At 33.4% G+C, this 15,966-nt stretch overlaps 1 protein-coding gene across 2 annotated transcripts in view; it reads right to left on the reverse strand.

The window, feature by feature from the left end:
- Nucleotides 1-12,676: 12,676 nt before the first annotated feature.
- The window catches only part of MS3_00006531 (uncharacterized protein), a 51,514-nt gene continuing 48,224 nt past the window's right edge, over nucleotides 12,677-15,966 (reverse strand). Inside the window, exons 14-15 of one of the 2 annotated variants that reach the window (XM_051214698.1) lie at nucleotides 15,811-15,911; nucleotides 12,677-12,934 (exon numbers count right to left, since the gene is read on the reverse strand). The gene's annotated coding sequence lies outside the window, so the exon portion shown is untranslated. The remainder of the gene's footprint in view (nucleotides 12,935-15,810; nucleotides 15,912-15,966) is intronic. The other variant, XM_051214699.1, reaches the window with a different exon arrangement.

Here is a 15,966-nt window from a genome sequence, read left to right on the forward strand (position 1 = left end):
TGTTGACAGGTTCGTTCACTCGTAATATTCCTTCATATTGATCAGAAATGTAGAATTATAGATATTGACTCCGTTATTTAGATATAAAACATGCATCACTAAATTGTCAGGTTTTGGATTTTATTCTCATACAAAGTCGTAAATTATCCTTACTGAGGGGTTCCATAATTTAAAGAGACAGTTACTCATTGATTACTGGCTTTAAATAGTTATCTATTTAAAACCAATCTATGACAAAAGTCAGCTTTAAGTTCTCATGAAATATTTTAGCTTCCTGTTGGTGTGATTTTCAGAGAATTATAGAAAGTTATTTGACTCCTAATCATCGCCGACAACTAATATTGAATATAAAATACTTCATATCACACAATGGAATTTGATTTATTGCAACCATTAAGAAATTGCATTAAGCTATCAATAGGAAGTTTGCATTATATTGTCGTTTAGTTAGCTAAAAGTTAAACAAATTATACGACTAATTTAACTCAGTCATAATATAACATGGTCCTGTTTAATTCATTTCAATCGATTAATTGTTGATGTTTTAACAAGAGAGAACTTTTAAACTCATAGAAAATATAATAATATCTATCAGTCCATTGATAATTGCTTGATGAATAAAATAATTAATCACTAATAAATGAATTAACATTTTAGTTGGTTGAAGTTAAACATTACCACTGTTGAATAGCAGCTCAATGGTCTAGAGGTTAAGCGTTCGCGCGCGAGACCGTTAGGTCCTGTGTTCGAGTCCTGCGAACGGGATTGTGCATGTACACTGCTTAGGACGAAACAACCATCCAGTGCTTCCAGGTCTTCCATGGTGGTCTAGCTTCAATTGACTCATGAATTCAGCTAATATTTTACTGTCAATTAACGTTATAAATCAATAAATGAGACTAAAAGTGAACTAAAGTTATTAGTACAAAGCTATAAAACGATACAGTAGATAATTGAAAATTAATTCTGTGAATAAATATTTCTAATTATATATAAAATGTCATTTTTAAAATCTTTAGTATGATTTTTTTAATTTAAGGGTGACAGGATATATTATTGAAGAGGTTGATGAATACAAGGATATATACCTCAGTATTCTATCTATTTATCAGTTCAATAATGTTTCTTTGAACACCTAATCACTAAGCAACCACTATGTACCAGTGCAAATCGTGTCTTGTTTTCAGATTTCAGTCATTTATCTCAGTGGGAACATATTAGAATGAGACGCTTTTTGATAAGACTTAGAAGTGTTGTAATCGACATTATTTTTTCTAAGGGCAGAAGATTTTCTGATTAGAGACAGGTATCTAACTCAGTACAATGGAAGTTGGTCGCGCAATTTCGTGGATTGGTTGATGTTAGACACTATCACCATTGGATGCCGGCTCAGTGGTCCAGTAGGTTAAGCGTTCGCGCGTGAGACCGAAGGCCCTGGGTTTGAATCCCGCGAGCGGGATCGTGGATGTGCACTGCTGAGGAGTCCCACAATAGGACGAAACGGCTGTCCAGTGCTTCCAGGTTTCCAAAGGTTGTCTAACATCAGTCGGTTCATGATCTCAATCAAAAACGTAATAGAACCTAATTGATGATTAATTGAAACAAATAATTTAAGAAAGTGATTTGAATCTATTGAGAATGAATATATTTCATTTGTATATTATTTATTCTATTATTTTCTGTAATATTCTGACATTGAACAGATTTCACGATAGTTTTAGAAAATCTTTTCAAGTATCTCCAGGTCAAAGATACTGTATCATTTTGGTAAACAAAAGAAATCAATATTCATACCTTTCTCTACCGAACGTTATCCTGCAGCAATATAAAATATAACACGCGAAAAGATCATATTTTTTGTATTGTAAATTGTTAAAAAGTTTATTTTTAAAACTATCAAAATGATATTTGGAAAAAATACTTGTTGTTTGACTTTAACCTACTTTGGAATTTGGCACTGAAATCTCTGGTATATAGTGAAGAATTGAATAACTATATCAGACCAAATATCAAGATAAATATAGATAAGATGGAGTGAAACAGAGTATATATATATATATATATATATATATATATATATATATATATATATATATATATATATATATAGACTATAAAAGTGAAGACTCATTGATACATCAAATGATATGAGTATCAGGTATTGTAGAATGGAATGAATTTCAGTTAGATTGTTAGTATGTATGAAAAAACTCAATGAAATAAGATTTATTTTGAAAAGGAAAAATACATACAAGATGAAAGATAAGTACATTTAACTGATTGGGTTAAACTTCATCTTATAATATCAATGATTAAGAAATGATATAAAAGATTTGTAGTTCAGTTTAATATTTCTCTAGATGGTTTATTTAATAAGCTTTTGCTGCTTGAGTAAACAACTAATAATAAATTTGGTCAAATAGGCTTTAAAATCTTACATTTACTTGACGTAGACAATGATGGTATTGAATAAAATGATAAATAAAAACGTTACATTTCAACTACTTGACTTAGAAGAGGAAGTAATATCATCACAACAAGTGATTATCAATACTTTCTAACATTTCATATAAGTCAACGAAAGACCCTTAAATAACTTTACCTAAAATGGAATTAGGTTATATCATGCCACTTCCGTTCAATGATCAAATCATTTCTGTGATTAAATATAGACATTTTTTAAAATTAAAATCCTTATAATTCGATTGAAAAGTATTCTTAATTACATATGAAATTAATGATTCTTTTAATAAACAGGTATGAAACAAATAATAATCATCCAATTTACTTTTTACAGCTTCCTTAACTGTTGTATCCCGATAGGAATAATGAATGGTAATTTTTGGGATCCATTTATGGATCAATATTATGCGTATATTTTTATCGTATAACTCTTAAATAGCTAAACTGTTCATATTCATGCCGCTCTTATTATGAGCTTTATTTTGACCTGTGAACTATTATTATACGATTTACCATTCATGAACTATTCCCTGTCTGTTAATCGCTACCTCCCTCATTCACAGCCACATCTGGCTAATTCTTGTACAATGTTGTTTCATATTTTATTGGTACGTTGTGGTCGGTTTGATTGGTATATAAACTTAGTATGTTTGAAATATAATGATTCATATCGCATTTTTATCACTTTAAACTGAAATTGAATAAGGAATCACTGAAGAATAAGAAACGTATGGTCGTTGAATTATTTCAATTTTTGAATATCCAACAGTATTTGTTCACAACAAATCTGATATCAACTACTGACAGAAGGCACCTATATATTAAACAGACTACAAGAGGTAGAAGGCAATATATACAAAGCTCTGAATTGATATTCCTTACCATCTGGTGTTCATCTACTGAGGCCTCCCGTAGATTTGAATGAGCTTATATTCTGTATACGATTAGAGATTTGAACAACTCAATAGTTACATTTATAAATAACTCCTCCTGTAGCTCTTGTAGAGTTATTTCCGGTCCCAAGCCCGGGTAAAGGAGAAGGGTTGGGTATGTGATCAGCAAACCCATCACGTAGAAAACAACTTTGCTAAAAAACGCACACCAGATTAAATAAACTACACCATTTATACTGCCCTGAGAGTTGAAGGAAGAATTATGACGCCTCATGATGAAGGCTGAGATTCTTTGGAAATCATGAGCCCAATGTCCCTTCCAACAATCAGAGCAACATCGAACGTCCGGCAATGTGGGAGACCGGAAGGATCAGTCAAACAGCAGTGGAACTGAGAAGACACAACTTGACGGTTCTCGGAATCAGAGAAACCTATTGGACCCAAGCTGGACAGATTAGATATTGGGGAAGTACTTCTATACTCCGATCACAAAGAGGAAAATGCTCCACACACTCAGAGAGTTGCTTGTATGCTGTCCAAACAAGCAAGGAATGCACTTTTAGGATGGGAATCTCACAGATCCAGGATCACCAAAGCATCCTTCAAAACAAATAAAGAGGGAATTACGATGGGTGTTATCAAACGTTGCACACCCACCAATGATAGCAAGGACGACGATAAAGATCAGTTCTACAAGAGGCTGCAATCAATTATAGAGAAGTGCCCAGGAAAAGACTTGACAATGCTGACAGGAAATCTAAACGCCAAAGTTGGAATGGATAACAACGATTATGAAGATATCATGGAACGACATGAACTGGGAGAGAAATACGAAAACGGAGAAAGATTTGCAAATTTGTGTGCATTCAACAAATTGGTCATGGGCGGCACGATATTCCCACACAAACGCATACACAAAGCTACGTGGCTCTCGATGGATCACACCACGAGGAACCAGATAGATCATATTTGCATCAATAAAAAATTCCGAAGGACAATGGAAGGCGTGGGAACTAGGAGAAGAATTGACATAGCTTCAAACCACCACCTGGTTGTGGCCAATTTAAAACTGAAGCTAAAGAATCACTTAACAGCTGTGGAAACAGCACTACAAAGGTTCAATACAGTCTTCTTTCGAGATACTAACAAACTGAACAAATTCGATATAGCTCTCAACAACAGGTCCCAAGCCTTACAGGATCTACTGGAGGAAGAAGAAACTACTATGCAGGACAACTGGAAAGGCATCAAATGAGCATTAACTTCAACGTGTCAAGAGGTTCTGTGCCTCAAGAAGCATCATCACACGGAATGGATCTCTATATAAACACCGGACGGAATCAAAGAAAGGAAGAACAAGAAGACAGCAATTAACAACAGGCGAATACGAGCAGAGAAATTCCAAGCACAAGCTGAGTACATAGAAGCAAACAAGCAAGTTAAGATGAGCATTAAAGCCGGCAAGCAGAAATACGTGGAAGAGCTGCAATAGAAGGAAATAGGAGACAGCTATATGACGCAACAAAAAACTAGCAGGGAAATATGGTAAACCAGATAGATCAGTCAAGGACAAAGAAGATAAGATAATCACCGATGTTCGAGAACAGCGGAACAGATGGGTAGAGTACTCCGAGGAACTCTTAAATAAACCAGCTCCACTGAATCCACCAGACATCCTATAGATGTCACTCCACCAGCGATTGAAGAAATCAAGATGGCCATCAGACAAATCAAGAGTGGGAAAGCAGCAGGCCCTGATAATATACCAGCTGAAGCACTGAAGTCAGACATTGAAGTAACTGCAAGCATGATTCACACTCTATTCGGGAAGATTTGGGAGGAAGAACGAGTACCAATGACAGACTGGAAAGAAGAACATCTCATTAAGATACCAAAGAAAGGAGATCTGAGCAAATGTGAGAACTAGAGAGGCATCATACTACTATCGGTACCAGGAAACGTCTTCAACAGAGAATTGCTTAACTGAGTGAAAGATTCAGTAGACGCTCGACTTCGAGATCAACAGACCGGATTCCGTAAGGATCGGTCGTACACAGACCAAATCGCGACAGTACGTATCATGGATGAACAATCAATCGAGTGTAACTCGTTACTATACATAAACGTCCTTTATTATGAGAAGGCGTTTGACAGTGTGGATAAGAGGACCTTATGGAAACTTCTAAGACACCGTGGTGTACCTGAGAAGGTAATTCATACTACAGATTACAGCGCAAAGTGGTGCATGTGGGACAGCTGACAAATGCATCCCAAGTGAGACAGAAGTCACACAAAGCTGCTTACTCTCACCCTTCCTCTTTCTTCTGATGGTCGACTGGATTATGAAGACCTCGACATCTGAGAGGAAACATGGAATACAATGGACACCTGTCCCTTCTATCCCATACACACGAACAAATGCAGATGAAGAAAACTAGTGTAACAGCAGACTCTGCATCAGTAGGCTTCAGTATGCACAAGGGAAGAATCAAGATCCACAAATACAACACAGAGAACACCAACCCAATCACACTTTATGGAGAAACTCTGGGAGAGGTTGAATCTTCTACGTACCTGGGAAGCATCCTCGATGAAAAAGGAGGATCTGACGCAGACATGAAAGCGAGAATTGGAAAAGCAAGGGCCGCATTCCTATAGTTGAAGAACATATGGAACTCAAAACAACTATCTGTCAACCAATATTAAAGTCACAATCTTCAATACGAACGTCAACACAGTTCCACTGTAAGGAGCTGAAACGTGGAGAACTACTACAACCATCATCAAACATGTACAAATATTTATAAATAGTTGTCTACGCAAGATACTCAACATAAAATGGCCGGATACCATCAACAGCCTTCTGTGGGAGAGAACAAACCAGCTTCCAGCTGTAGAGGAAATCAGGAAAAGACGTTGGAAGTGGATAGAACATACATTTCGGAAACCACAAAACTGCATGACGCGGCAAGCTCTATTTTAAAATCCTGCAGGTAGGAGGAAGGTCGAAGAACACTCTGTGCCGAGAATTGGAAGCAGACATGAGAAAGAAAAATAGCAACTGGAAGGGATTGCCCAGGACAGGGTTGAATGGAGAATGCTGGTGGGCGGCACTTGCTTCTTTACGAAGGTTAACAGACGTAATTAAGTAAGTACATAACATACGTAAATGTGACCTTATAAATGTAAATAAACGGTAATATGATTATAATTAAATTTCAATGTTGATTAAATTGAAACTTGGTCAATAAATTCCTTGAATACTAAGGTCTTATTCACATGATATGAGTTATGAATATGTAAATAGTCACGGTTAAATAGCTCTATATAGGAATCAGTCGTATTTTTGTTTATTCCTAATTTTGCATTTCCAAAAACAATGTAATTTATCACCACAACTTATATTTCATGCAGGAAATCTAGATCTAGACTTTATTTCAAATCCAAGTATATGTATTAGTATAATACTCACATTTACTTTAATTGAAATTACTTCTAATAATGTCGACATTTAATCACGATTCATGTTACTTGGATTGATTTATGTACCTTATGTGTACATAATACCACATGGTGGTTTTCTTTAAAAATTACATTGCTTAAGCTTATGATAAATTAGAACAAACTATACAGAAATTTCAAATAAATTAATGAAACAAAGAACTTTTAAAAAAATCTATTATTATTATTCTAACTGTTAACTACAATACATTTATACATAGACAAATTTACTGAATAAATTCAGTTAATTTGATAGTTGAAGTCATGAATCAATTGAAGTTAGACCACCATTGAAAACCTAGAAGCACCGAATGGCCGTTTTATCCTAGTAAGGGATTTCTCAACAATGCGTGTCCACAATTCCACTCATATGGATTTGCATTGTTGAGTAGTTCTACAATAGGACAAAATGTTCGTTTGGTGATCCTAGGTTTTCAATGGTGGTCTAACTTCAATTGGCTCATGAATTCAATTATTAAATTACTATAACAATCACAAAAACCGCTTTCTGATTAAAATTTCAATTATTCTGTATATTTCTATATAGAATGAGGTAGTAAGAGAAAGAAGAAGAACTATTGAACCATTAAATGATAATCAAAAAAATATTTACAAAAACAACTAATATTAATATAATTCACTATCAAATTATATCAATTTATACAGTGTATAAATATATATGTTGACTTTGATTTGTTTTTCTTTTCTTTTTCTCTAGGAAAGAAACTGTCAATTTTATGTACTTTTATAACAAAGTTCAATAATGTGAATTGGTTGAGTGATAATATTTCAATAATAAAAATTCTATTTGATTGTTTAGTTAAATATAAAAATTAAAATGAATAAATTGTATTTTATTATTTATTTAATTGAATAATTAATGAAATGGAAATATAGTATATTTTATTTATGAATAATATAATAAGCAATTTAAAGAAATCTAACATTTCAACATATGAGATCATGAGTCAATTGAAGCTAGACCACCATGAAAAACCTGAAAGCACTGGACGGCCGTTTCGTCCTATTGTGGGACTCCCCAGTAGTGCGCATCCATGATCCTGCATCGTGAGATTCGAATTCTTGTCTCATGACCTCAACTATTAAAATTACTACACTCTCCACAAAACCCCTTCTGATATGAATCAACATATGCTCACTAGTGACTGACTTCAAGAGATACTCCCGGAGTTCTAGTGAGAAGCCGTTACCAGTGGAGTTCAACCAGGTTTGTTGTGAGATATCAACTCACTGAAGACAATGGTGTACGGTGGCGCAACTTCATGGATTGGTTAAAGTTAGACTTTAACACCGTTGGATGCCAACCGGCTCGGTGGTCTAGTTGGTTAAGCGCTTGGCTTGAGACTGGTAGGTCCTGGGTTCAAATCTTGTGGGGTACGGGATCGTGGATGCGCACTGCTGAGGTGTCCCACAGTGGGACGAAACGGCCGTTTAGTGTTTCCAGGTTTCTCATGGTAGTCTACCTTCAACTGACTCATGGTCTCAACTGTTGAAATTATTACAATCTCCACGATCCCCCTTCTGATACAAATCTAACATTATTTATTTTAATTTTAAATTAAATTTAAAAAATTATTCAATAATGAAATTATTATTTTAAACAAAATAAAACCATTAGTTATGTTAGGTCCTAATAAGCATAATGAATGGTAACTTTTGAGATCCATTTATGGATCAATATTATGCGTATATTTTTGTCGTATAACTCTTAAATAGCTAAACTATTCATATACATGTCACTCTTATTATGAGCTTTATTTTAATCTATGAACTATTATTATACGATTTACCATTCTTGAATTATTCCCTGTCTATTCATTACTACCTCTCATATTCACAGTCACATTTGGCTAATTCTTGTACAAATGTTGTTTTCTATTTTATAGTACGTTGTGGTCTGTCTGGTTGATATATAAACCCAGTATGATTGAAATAAATGATTCATATCGCAGAGGCTGAGATTGGTGTTCTGGACTTAATTGGCTGGGCTAGGCAGGAAGAAGGACCGATAATTACTCTAGACTGCTTCCACGTGTTTTATGCGTCCTTGGTCCGATCGATAATTCACTGCTCTCTAATTGGCGGTATCATTACGTTATACATTAACATGACACTCAGGTCACAAGTTACAACAAGTTATTAGTGAATTTTTTCGTTACGTAAATGTAAAAGTAGTCTACTCAAGATCTACAAGTGTCAGAAGAGATTAAACAGTTATAGTGTATAATATTAAAACTGGGGAAATATAATGCCTTGAAAATAGAATTCATGCTTCTTTGCAAGCGTTCAGTGGATAAGCCGTAGGGCATTTGAAGCTAGCGGTACTAGGTTTAAGTTTCGATGTGAACATGGATAATGGAATGGAGAGGCGTTCAGCTGACGAGTACCAAATGAGACAAAACGTACTTGTTGGATTTCATTGCTAGATTTTGTCCTAATTTAATAAGACTGTTTTAAAAATACGGATTGAGTTCATCCAATTCCATCTGAATCTACTTCATCAATTAAATCGGGATCGAGATATTTTATTGATAGTTTTCGGTTCTAATAATAATATACTCAGGATATTTGCGAAAATAATTTAACGGCTATACCAATATGCTAATGGATAATAAAAGTATTCACAAAGATGTAGTACAGCTGATATCAACCTGTAGTAATGGAATTACTGTCTAGAGGGACAAATAAACTAGAAAGAAATGATCAATTCAGGGCTGTTTATGCTTTAGTTATCACATATCAGGTATTGTCGATTACTTGAACTATACAAACAGTTCAATCATAAAGGTTTCTTAACCTCTCTAGATGAGCGTTTTTCTCGACACCATTTAGCAATAAACTCTAATGATTAATACTGTTAGGTGTCTTATAACCTAATGCCTGAATATTTAATTATTGATCATTCAGTATTATGTTTGACTAATCTGGTTGGTGGGATTAATAAAAGTATTTTTCTAATAGTTGTATAGTAATGTGCATGACTATGTTGCAATTCAAATACTGATACAAATTAGGGCATTTCTATAAAGCGATTATCACAGTTCCAAATGAATTCCGAACAAACAGAAAGCGGAAAAGCAAGGGTAGGCATCCTGTCTGACGCCAGTTTTCATGTGGTTGTATCTTCTCATTTTCACCACTATTCGAATGATCTCAATCACCAACATTGTCTGAAGAATTCACGTAGTTACATCAAATGCGACTCTGGTTATCGAAATGGGCACTAGCCTGACAATTTCCGAAGAATCTTGACTTTCAGTTTGAGGTGTCGTAACTCTTCAAAACAAAGAGTCTTTAATGTCCAGTGAACAGCTTTAAAGGTTTAAATGCTTCTCTCTAGCTGGCGTTTTATAGCAAGAGTTTTTACGATGTGAGTTTACTAACCCTACCCCAAAACCTCATTCTTTTCTCGGGTCAAGGACTGGTAGTAACTCTGCGGGCGCTCCAGGTGGAGTTTGACTGCCACTAGCCAATCCTATTAAACTCAACCATCGTTCCGAAAATTAAATTTTCACATGATTCGATTACAATGAAATTGGTTTTGTATGCAGCCATTTATAATAACCCCGAATTATGAAATAACAACGTGCTAACTATCCTTATTGCTAAAAATAATTGATGATCATTATTTATAAAGGGAGTAGTAATCCTTATCCGTGCTGCTATGCTTCTTAAATTATCCATAGAAAACTCCATGAAAATGTTGAGTGTATTTTACCATAACAAATGAATAAATATACATAAAAAATCACAAGTTAGCTCTAAATTAATCCCATAGTTTGCATTACGGACTGATTGTGAGCAACCAGTAAAAATCAGAAGGTATTAGATATTTGTTTCTTCTGAGTTAGACATGTAAACAATTATATTATAGCTAAGTAGTCTAAAAGTTAGTCGCTCACAGTGAGACTTGAAGTTCTTGGATTCGATCGTCTGTAAGATCGTGGATACATGTTGTTGCGTAGTCACATACAAGGACAAAACAGCTGTCTGGAGCATCATAGTTCTCATCTGTTGTCTGACTGAAATCAATCCGTCATCTAAACTATGAAACTTAACAATCTTCAAAAACACATTTATAATAATCCATCTGTTTGCGTATAAATCACAAAACAAATAGATGAAAACCTACATTCATCTTTCGACAAAAGAACTAAAACATCTGTCTGGACAGTGAAAGTAGTATCACATGACAATACTCAATTATTATACATGTTAGAGCAGTTCTATGTTATATCATTGGTTGTCTGTATATCTTTTACGACTTGCAATGCTAGTGTTACGAACTTATTCATTTTCTAGCTTTATGTGTGAAGTAGTTGTGATACGATAGTATTCATATACGTTAAATACATCAAGAGTTTAGTAAACACTGATAGTCTTATTTTACAATGATTTGAATTGACGTTATGTTTCAGTGTGTAGGAGATGATCTTAATTATAGAATAGAGACTTGGATGATCTAACTGGAGTTGTGTCATTCGACTACACCTTCAACATACAGACAAAATAATTTTGGTTGATTATCTAGCGTATCAACCGTTATTCGACTATATAATTCTAGTATTCTTATCTGATTTTCAAGGCAAGAAGTGCATACTTTTATTTAGAGAATGATAAAACTCATGTTCATCACACAATTCCCAATTAATATATCAAGTCTACCATAAAAGAGTATTCGCTCTTAATTTCAGTGAGTTTGCTTTTCTAAAACCTTATTTATACTGAACATCTCGATAAACAAATGTGTTTGCTGATCTCGCGAAGGGTGCTGTTTACGAAAAGTAAATGTCTGGTGCTTCAACCAAGTTGGTGGGTACGGAGAATCCATCTAGGGGAGTTCGAAAATTCTGATTACAAACCAGTGGTGCACAGTGGCTCCAGGATCATGAGGAAACAAGTGGCATATCAACCTATTGTTGATCAGCTGCTACCATTGGAATGCATCTCCTAATCTTACTCCACGCCTGGTGGATTAAACCTTTAGGTCAAAGGCTAAAGGAGTGGCCTCGTAAGTAAACCATCTGCTTTGGTTTTGGCGCCTGGACAGTACCTCATCCCTTACATAGATCGAATGGCGAAGTGTGGCACATATATATTTGTAGCCTCCATGTACCAATGTTTATATGTTTAAATAAATATAGTTCTAACTGTTGCCCTCTTGATTTCATAACCGACTGTTTATTACACAAAAAGAATTATGTTGAAATTTTTCCTTTGAAAGAAATTTACTGTAGTCTAAACACTAAGTGTTTAATCAATATAGATTTTTATCATATTACCTGTCCCATCTAATTGTCAGGATGGTTAGTTGAGTCTGTTTCAGTAAACGAATATCATTTTCGGGGTTCTTCTTAAAAATTAACACCATTTAAATTTTTTCAGCAAACCATAATATCGACAATAAAATGAAAAATGTAAATACCTTATTATCCCTAGATTTAAAGAGACTAAGAATTTCGACACATTAGTCAGCAGTTCAGTAGTCTAGCCTTCAAACCATAGTTCAGCACAATTATCCTTGAACTAAAACGTAGGGATACTCATTAAATCCCGGCTTTTAGGATCGTAGAAACTATTGCTCTTATCAAATGGTGTTTTGGATATACATTTAATCATAGAAAAACTGGTTTCATAATCACTGATTTGGCTTTCAACCGCGAATGGTGATAAATGAGAGATTCATTACTCCAGCATAGATAAATTACTAACTTTTATCTTAAAAAGTATCATGATAAGTTAACACAAGATCAGTGTGAACACACAGCCAATCCGATACATGTAGCCAACAAAAGCTAAGACAACCAACCAGACAGGTTTTCCCACCAGTCAAAGAAAGTAGACGATCTTTTTTAAGAAGAATATGGTTTTATTATTCCGAAATAAACATTAACATATATAATTTCATTTATTAGCATTATATTTACATATGTACATTTAAGGTTAAACGCATTAACGAATTAATCACTATGATAGACAATTTGATTATCAACTGGTGGCTTTAAAGAAAGTTGTTCACGTGTTAGAAATACATCGAAATAACCAGTGAGAACATTCTATAAAACATAAAAAAATAGTTTGTAGACATAAAATTACACATTACAAATATCCTAGAAAGATTATTTAATAACCTTTAGGGTTTTTTGTTAAGTATCAATTTAAACAAATTAATTTATGATTAGTAATTTATAATTCATAAAGAAATACATAAAAGAACCAAAAAACGAGGTAAACGAAAAGAAACCTCTCTGCCTAAAATTTGATTTCGAAAGTAATATCAGAGCCAGTAACGTTCTTACACATTGACCAAATAGATTTATTGAAGCAAATTTTAAACCTGTGAAATTACACGTCGCTTCCTCAATGAAACCAATACTGAAGGAGTGAATCAAAGCTAAGATACTAACGGTAGACTCACTTATGCGTCTTTAGCAGTGTAAGTACTAAGGTAAGGCTAGTTATATTGGCCGTAATTAAAGACCCTTATTCTAGATCGTTGGTGAACACATGCTGACATGGTTAGTAAAAATTTAACAAATCTATTAATGGTGTCATTCTTTTCCATATAATTAACTATGAATATGATATCAAAATAGAAGATACTTGATAGTTATACACCGATTTTAGAATAATTCATCAAGAAGTTCAAGATAACGCTTATTTTGTAAAGCTGAAGAAATCGATATCAATTCTAAAAAACCTGACTTATATGTTCAAAAAGGATCCCATTAATGTATTAGTTTACTTTGGTTAACAATAAAGTTATCGTATTCTTAAACCAATTTTAATAGAACACATGAACATAACCAGCTTTTCCTTTTATTCTCATCTATACTCCCTAACATGTCATTTTTTCTCGTTCTTAACTACACATTCATCCCTTTCATTTTAAATGATATACTTTCTGAATGTATGAATGATTATTGTTACTCTCATTAAGATAATTACGAAACAACAAAACCTACATTGAATCAATTTTTAACATACGATTTTTCATAGAATATATTTTCATCTACTGATCATAATTTATCATTGTAAGGCATATTATTTTAGTTTAGTAGTTGATATCATGAGTCAATTGAAGCTGGACCACCATGGAAAACTTGGGTTCGAATCTCGTGAGGCGGGATCGTGAATGCGAAATGCTGAGGAGTGCCACAATAGGACGAAACGGCCATCCAGTGCTTCCAAGTTTTCAATGATAATCTAGCTTCAATTGATACATGATCTCAACTATTAAATTACTATAATATCCACAAAAATCCCTTTCGTATATTATTTTGCACATAATTATATGTTTAACTATCCCAACGATACATTTTTAATGATATCTCTTTAATGTTTAAAAGTAAATCAAAATGAAATCTATTATTTTGAGTTTATAACACACTAATTAATTCAACTGCAACCTTTATACTATACAGAGTTTAGTAATTTTCATCTAATGAAACAGAAAAATAATCCTAGGATTATTAATGTGAAGAATAGAGTCTGAAAAATAAATTATTGAAAATATTTCTTCACTCTATTATGTATTCCTTGTTATCATTGTAACTTAACATTATTCATACTGTAGTGAACGAAAACACCAGTGATGATAACTAAATGTATTTCAACACAATTACAGAATTTCTTAGTAAATCTGAGAACCATAAAGTAAATACTTCATATGCAAAATGTCAATCAATCGTTACAGACTTCATTGTTCTTTCGTTTTCATATCAATCATTCTCTATTCTCGTTCTCTTTCCTTCGATCTTCTTAACCTTCTTCCACCATACATTTCACTTTCGGTTGATAATACATACTACTTATATCTGTCGACATTAGTAGCTCAAACCACAGTACAACCAGATTCCTTGAGAAACCAGAGCAACAACAAAAAGCTTTGCAAAGTGTGTGAATAAACACAGTTAAGATCGATATGTATCCACTTTGTATCCTTATTCCTTTAATGATTATAATTTAGGTCACGTTTTGAACACTTATCTAAACTTCAGAAACTAAAGTATGCTAAACATTTGGGAATAATTATATGAATAATCATAATTGTTGTAGGTTGTATGCAGCTAATGCGAAACCATGAAATAGAATAACGAATTCATTTTATTCTACAAACCTTGGTGTTCTTGTTGTGTTTCAAATCTTTGATTGAAATAAATTAAATCATTTTCTGAACAACAGTTAGAATTAATTTCGTCTACAGGTTTTTCACATTAAATAACTCTAAATCATTCAATACTGAATAAATTATATGAATTTCAGAATTTTATTTACACTTCAAACCAATCATTTTTACATCAACTTTAAAAGTTAACATATTCTCCTTATCTATCAAATTCAAGTATAGAGTAAATTAATATTTCACTATATATGTGGTGTAGGTTACTAATGTCGACAGATATAAGTAGCATGTAACACCAATCAGAAATGGGATGGCTGGCATCAGAAGATTGAACTGAAGAGAACCGAAAGAAAATTAGAAAAGAATTGGAATAAAAGCAGAATTGAAACAATCATGAAGGATGTAAAGGACAACTGAGGGAAGATGCGCAAATGAAGTATTAAATGTGTGGTTTTCAGAATTTATAAGGACACTGTAATTTTGCTATAAACAATAAATTGATCATCCCCGCCAAGTCCTGTTCGCTACATATATACCATTTTGTATAAATTTACCTAAATACAATTTTTATAGACGTCTTCAAGATATTTGTTTCCTGAACAACCGATAGAAAAACATCGAATTGAACAAGTACTGCATAGCACACAATGAAGGAGAAAATAAATTACAGTTAACACAAAATAATTTATATGAATACTCGCTTAATATTCGAAAAAAGATAACTTCATATATGATTTAGAACAGCTTCGAAATTCACTTTATTGTCTTGAGCGCAAAATAATGCGAAAAAATAAAGTAAAAATTTACCGCATTTCTTCCGTAGGCATAAGCATTTACATCAAAAGTAGCTAGTCTTCCACGTAATTTAGATACTAGAGCTTCTATTCGACATGTTTCATCAACAAATACTGTGATCAAATGAATGAATAAATTAAAGGAGAGATAATTAAAATAACCCATTAG

The sequence above is a fragment of the Schistosoma haematobium genome, chromosome 2 (assembly GCF_000699445.3).
Source record: "Schistosoma haematobium chromosome 2, whole genome shotgun sequence".
In the NCBI taxonomy this organism is placed as follows: domain Eukaryota; kingdom Metazoa; phylum Platyhelminthes; class Trematoda; order Strigeidida; family Schistosomatidae; genus Schistosoma; species Schistosoma haematobium.